This window comes from Podarcis muralis, chromosome 17 (assembly GCF_964188315.1).
Source record: "Podarcis muralis chromosome 17, rPodMur119.hap1.1, whole genome shotgun sequence".
In the NCBI taxonomy this organism is placed as follows: Eukaryota; Metazoa; Chordata; class Lepidosauria; order Squamata; family Lacertidae; genus Podarcis; species Podarcis muralis.
This window is the reverse complement of record NC_135671.1, coordinates 25,452,126-25,459,020: the sequence shown is the minus strand read 5'-3', so window position 1 is coordinate 25,459,020 and position 6,895 is coordinate 25,452,126. Positions and strand designations below refer to the sequence as shown.

At 41.4% G+C, this 6,895-nt stretch overlaps 1 protein-coding gene and 1 long non-coding RNA gene across 2 annotated transcripts in view; one reads left to right on the top strand and one right to left on the bottom strand.

Moving 5' to 3' along the window:
• CCDC171 (coiled-coil domain containing 171) overlaps window positions 1-2,191 on the bottom strand; it is a 207,451-nt gene extending 205,260 nt beyond the window's left edge. The window contains exon 1 of the mRNA XM_077921218.1: window positions 1,858-2,191. The gene's annotated coding sequence lies outside the window, so the exon portion shown is untranslated. The remainder of the gene's footprint in view (window positions 1-1,857) is intronic.
• LOC144325960 (uncharacterized) lies at window positions 7-3,246 on the top strand. Its single transcript, XR_013391131.1, has 2 exons — window positions 7-185; window positions 1,520-3,246. It is a non-coding gene; the product is annotated as an uncharacterized LOC144325960 (long non-coding RNA).
• Window positions 3,247-6,895: the final 3,649 nt, after the last annotated feature.

Genomic DNA, 6,895 nt, shown 5'->3' with positions numbered 1-6,895 from the left:
GCGACGCATTCCGAAGAGGCAAGAGAGCGGGCGGCTATTCCCGGCTCCTGTCGGCTTCGGATGTTGCAAAAGAGCATGCGCGCGGGGGACCGCCGGGCAGGGGGTTTTCCCCCCTTTTATTTCCCGCGGTTTTTGGCGCTCTGCAGAAATGCAGGAACCGTTAAAGGGCTGGGGCTCTTGCCAAGGTGCGCACGGCTGTTTCTGCATACATATTTTAATAATAATTATCTAAAAAATACTAGTTTGCTGGCAGTTGTGCAGAGCATTTTGCACGAATAAATGCCATTCCGTACTGGTTATTGGAGCTGCAGTTGAGAAAGCAGCTATAAAATTGTTTTTAGAAGATTTAAGCAAAGATCTGAGAGTTTCCTTTCTCGCTTTGGAATTTTGCTGAGCTTTTAGATGTGTAATTTCCTAAATGCCTGCATTGTTTTATGTTGCTTTGATTCTCTCAAATGAATAGAATAGAATAGAATAGATTCTTTATTGTCATTACACAAGTGCAACATTGCACAAGTGCAACGAAATTGGATGCCATCCCTTAAAAACAACAAAAGCAAAACAACAACAACCAAACAAACCACATTCCAGCCACACCCACACCAACACCCATCAAACTCCCAGGTCACACTATCGAGTTACAGCATTCAAAAAGGCCACAGCTCTTGGATAGAAACTGTTTTTCAGTCTATTTGTCCTTGACTTGATGTTTGACTTGAATTGGTAATTATTATATGTTGTGTTGGAATTAAGCATTCTATGAGGTTGTTCCAACAACATTACCGTTAATGCATGTCTGAGGTTGGCGAATTGGGACCGTGGGGGATTTAAAAAACGTTTGAGAATAATTACTGGCAACAGCACTAGATTTTTACCTAGGGACATTCAGGTTCTATTTATATTGAAGGTTCTTTCCATCCAAATCGGTCTTTCATTTGGTTGGTAGCATACCTCCACAGATAAAATAGAAAACGTATTGTTTAGCAAATCATTGTGACTACAATTTGCAAGTTGCATCACAGTGTTCAGCACTGAATGAGGAATGAGAATCTATATATTATTAAGAGCATTGGACTTGGAATAGCGAGTAGTGGGTTTAATGTCCATTCAGTCATGAATCTCACAGGCTCTTGGTTTAACCTACCTTTCAGGTAGTAAACTTTCATTCTTTTACAAAGTGTATGTGCAAGGTTTTGTGTCAGCGTTATGTGTTGAGTATTGCGCTTTTAGATTATTATATTTTGCCGGAACAGCAGGATATAAAGTATTATTATAATAATGCCCTCCTTAGTTGGGGGAGAAGGCAAGCTTTTGTGTGAAAAAGGAGACAGAATTGAAATGAACAGTCAAGGTGTATATATTTTTAAGGAAGAGCAAATATTAGGGAATTACAATAAGCTTACTGTTGACCTCCTTCCAAAAGCCAAATCTTGCCCCTTAGAATAGTGACGTGTGTCAAACGTAAGACTTTCTTCTGTTTACTGGGGCCAAAATCCTGTGTTTTTTCCTTGTTTTACAGCGATCTAGGCGAGACTGGTACAGGAGCCCTGACAGAACAAAAGGTTGGCAACGCAAGTAGACAGAAGGGAGTCAGATGCTCATATTCAACTTCTGCATATCCAGCTGGCCCTGCCTGCCTACCCCAACTTCCCCTGAACCATCTACTGGGGTTTCTCACTTATTCCAGCCACCTCCCACTAGTAACTACCTCTTTCCCCTCAGCCACCCTGTCCATTTGTGACATCACAGGGAGTTTGTAGCCCGTGGCAACCGCTTAAGGATGCATCTGCACAGCCTCCCATCCTGGTATTGGAAAGGGGAATGTCATAAACTTTACTTAGATGTATTTAGAAATACCTTGATTTAGAAGTAGAAGATGGCTTGCTTAAGCTCTGCTGCCCCCTTCATTGCTGCTTTCGGGCAAAGTGTCGTTGGCTTGTGACATCCATGAAAGACAAACACAGATACGGTGAGGGGAATGACCCTCGCTCAACAGTTATCATCCAACCACCTCCATTGGCCAGCCTGCCAACCTCCACTGGCTTCCACCCATGAATATCTAGTGGTTCATTCGTCCAGAGCCTGGAGGGCAGCCTACACTGCTATCTGAACATGCAATTCCCAGACATACTGTGTCTGGTGGATGACCTATGTCCACACTCTCCATTCATACTTACCCCAGCTTCAGACCACAAATATCCACACAGCTTTTGTCAGTGGCCTTCTGAAAGTGCATTTCAACCAGCTTACGTGCACAGACTTCAGCCTTCCTTCAGCCCTGCGGCATCCCGGGCTTCCACATGCTAATCACAGCTTCTGCCAGCTCCATCACCAGTTTCCGACCATGGATATCTGCCGCTTTCAAGCCGCGGTCCTGCTCAGCAGGTACACTTGCCTTCTCGTTGCTCCACAGCATCTCATTGAGAGATGATGGCCTCCTTCCATTTGCCACCTTGCGTCCATGCGGAAGGAGATCACCAAGTACTGAATAACTCAACGGTTGTCTACTGTGTCCTTTTCAAGCTTTGCCTTGGGCTTTCCCCTTGGGCCGCTCTTGTATATCCACTGAGCTGCCATGTGCTTATGTGACATCACAGGGTGTCCACAGCCAATAACAGCAGCTGGAGAGGCATCATCATCATCACCTCCTCAGGCCTCACAATGGTGGGTACAGCTGAGCAGCCATTTCCCCTTTGCTTGTTTGCTATGTACAGCTCACTCCTTATTTATAATGACATCAGAAAAAGGCATGCCATAAATCCACCTTCCCATTTTGTTTCTCTGGCATCCTATCTGCATAACCTAGCAATTCCAAAATATAGATGCACTTTTACTCTCACAAGATTGAATGTATTCCCTCGGCTGTACTTGAGGGACGATTCCAACAGATTCCACACGAAAAACGCTTATGTTCCTGTGGAGATGGCAGTACTGAATCAGTGGCGCATGCCCTCTTTATAAAGACTTGAGGAATAAGATTATCAGCCCTCTTTTATTGTCCATTCTGGGTCTCCCAGCCACTGCCACAGTGTCATTTATCTTGGCAGATCAAGATGAGCAGGTGACAGCAAAGGTTGCAAGGTTTTTAGCTGGGGCAATCAGAATAAGATCCACCATTTGACTGCTGATTCAGGACCCTAAACTGTGTTTTATATAATCAACTTTTTACTTCTGTTCTGTGTATATTGCAATGTTCTTTTGTCGCTATGGCCTATGGCTGACGCAAATAAAGTTTCATTCAATCAATCCATAGTGTGGGGGGGTCATTTTTCATCCTGATGGCTGCACTCCCTTGGGTCAGATTTTCCATGTATGGGAGCTACCTCCTAAGGACCAAGGTCCCTTTACCTCCCCCCAAAAAAATATTGATTAGTTGAATAGTTGCATCAGGTATGCTTGAGACAACCCCTGTTTTTGTGCAGTTGTGTGGGATTCTATTCAGGGGGTTGAATAATAGACTGGAGAAGCCAGTATAAGTTGCAGTTTCAGCTGAAATAGGGGGAACCACTTGAAGCATCTGTTGTATTGAGCTATTTCAGTTGCTTTTGTTTGATTGGCTCATTGCAAACAGCTAAAAGTCTTTAATTTTGATAATAAGTCTGATTTGCAATGGAGGTTGAATAATTTTTATTGCAACTGTATGACTGTTAGTATGATTTGCACTTTTATCTACGGATATAAGTAATATAGGTATCATTTTTTTATTCTCATGTAACAATTTCCCAGGGAGTAGTCATGTTAAACAGTTGAAGCAAAAAGAGAATTTTGGCATCTTAAAAATTAACAAATTTAAAATGGCATAAGATTTGATAACAATCCACAGACTCTTAAGTTTCTTTATTCTCTACGTTCAACCTGAAAAGAGTTCTATATGACGCAAAAGCTTCCATTCTTATCAGTAATATGTCAAAGTACATAATTTTGTTTCTTGTTCTATAAAAACAACATGATCACTCAGACACTGATCAGTACAATTTTGCTTTCAACATCCTTTTCCTCTCAACTATTCCCATGTTGGTGACAGTGCAGTAGAAGCAGATGGAGGAAGCATTCAAGACTCAGGGTAGATGTAAATAAGAATAGAAAAATGCAAGGAGGATCTTGTTTAATCAAAGCTGCTATACAACCCTACTTTTGTTGGCACAATATTTTAGAATACAATACATTCCAAACCTTGCTGCATCAGTAGTATTGTTTTTTTAACAACAGCAACATCTACTGACTTTTCCCAAAACTATTTGTTCAAATTAACAAGGTTTTGCCTCCAGGCAAGAGCATCAGTAAAACTGAAAAGCAATTAAGTGAGTACTATTATATCTGTTCTCTTTTTAATCTACATTTGAATTCGCTCAGGAGAAAGACAATTTGCTTTATTATTCAAAGCTGAATATAGTACTTTGTTTTTAAGCATTGTTCTTCAGCAGAAACTATTGATTGTTGTCTTTTTTTCCTTAAAAGTCAGAGGAGCACAAAGGGTTTCAACTGGTTAATGAAATGAGGCAGGCAATTTCCTCATGTCTTAAGTATCTATAAACTATTGGGGGGGGCATGTGGTTTGGAAAGACATGCTTCTACATAGGTTTGAGTCCTGATAGCAATACCTCCCTTTTTAGAAATGTATTTAATTCATTTATTATATGTTTATCCCTCCCATTCTTCAAGGAGCTCGGAGCACCATACAAAGTTCTTCCCTTCTCCGCTCCTTTTATATTTGCAACAACACACTGAGGTACATTATTGTGGTAGATGGGGACTGCCCTGGGGTTACCTCATGTCTTCCCAACCCTAGTCCAACACTCTTTTTAACTACATACTTAAATCACACTAGTTAAGAAATTAGCTACTTGTTGCTCCATCCTGCAAGACCTGTGAGTTTTGGGGACAGCTCACAGTATCACTCAGGGTGCAGGGCCACCATTAAATTAAGTGCCAACTCATGCCAGTGTTCAGCCGCACATGGCTATGTGTAGGTTTTATAAACATGCCAGCACAAACCTATGGCTTTGCAATTTGTAATGGCGTTCAAAATAGCATTTAAAATTTAATCCAGCACGTAATGGCAGCTGCACCCAGCAGACTCACTCGTGAGATTTCATGCAGAAATTTGAAGCAGTTCCCACATATGCTCAGTGGCAACACTGGATACTATTACTTTTGAGGGAATAATTTGCTCATTCCATTTTATTTCACCCTTCTATCAATGAACCCAGAACAGCATTTTGGCTTCACAAGAAGCCTGCGAAGCTAGCAAAAACTGAGAATGAGCTTCCTCTTTGAGCAGGGATTTGACTCCAGGTCGACTTGAACACAAGATTTATACAGGGTTCTCAAATTGTTTCATTTAGGTGGTATGCAGTGTGTCTGGATTTGTGGAGATGGCACATTCATTGCATTAAATATTCCTATTGATTTTTAATTCCTGAAATTGTAATACAATAGCATAATATATAAGAACTAAATGAAGCAATTTAAATGCAATTTAAAATTGCTCAGCACCTAGCACTGTGCGTTACAATTGCCACAACAGGCCAAAAGAAAAAGAAGTGTTCAACGAAGGCCCCTCACCGATCTTCAAGTGGTCCAGAAGGAAAAATTCTGGGGGAACCACTGATCTATAATAATTATCTTCATAGACGACACCAAAGTCCAGCTAATCAAGAATTCTGTTTCCAAAAGCAATCAAACAGCAGCCCAACAAAGCAGAATGTGAAAATGATATGCCGTTCCTCATTTTTTCTCTCAGCCTCTGGTATTCCAAGATATACGGTACTTCTTCTGTACATTTAAGTTCAGTTTTAGCCATCATGGCGAATAGCTGTTCTCCTTCCAATCTGCTGGAGAAGGAACAGTTCCAGGGCACTTTCTTCCCTTTCCCTGCCAGAAAGAATATTCAAGACAGCAGAACTAAAGAGAACCCTATTATGGCTCCATCCATCAGCCAGAGAACTAAGGGCTGCAGGGATGTGTGAGTTTGGGTAGTGCATTATTGCTACCTACTGTAAGAATTTGCTTGAAAGGCGAGGCATAAATATTAAAAATTAATAAAATTGTATAAAAGAAAAAGGGACAGATCCTTGCTTACCTGAATGTAGGATCTGAACCCACAACCCCATAGTAACTAAACGAAAGTACATTGGCTAATACTCTGCCACAGCAGAGTCAGAGGTACCAGATGCAAAGGGCGGCAGGATCCTGGTACCTTTCATATATTACATCTCTGAATACATTCCAGTCCTGGCGATTGTTTTCCTTACAACAACTCTGTCAGCAGTGTGGAAATCACAAAAATGTGGGCGCAACTTTTTCCATTGCTGACACCTGCCACATTTCCACCTCCTTCACAGTTGTTGATATACTTCTTCTGTACAACTAAGCCATCCCTCCAACTTGCATATATTTTCCATCAGCACTTCTTCACAATGACATCTCTAGCCATGCTCCCAAATGCACAGTTCAAAACCCCAGTCGATGGAGGCTAAACCAAGATTCTAGGCACGGATTTCCTTACACGGATTTCCTAAGTCAGAACGACTTCTGTATTCGAACAGACAGCAGCTCTCAGGCCGGAGGTCTTGCCTTTGACTTCCTTCGCCTCAGGGAGTGGGTTTGAGCTGGGGGTGCTAGTGGAAAAGAACAAGGTTGTAGCCGGGATTCTGCCCCCCTCCCTTACAACTGTAATCCTATTTACCCTTCCTTTAGACAGAATACATAAGGTGTAGAGGATCAAGCCATACGCAAGCATTTTGCTTTAATAATTATGGCTCGTGTACGTATGGCTTGATCCTGCATACACCCTACACACTGTGATAATTATTGTAATAATTACAGTGATTATAAATTATTTTATTATTATTAATTGTAACAATATCCTATGCACCCTATGCACTGTGATAAT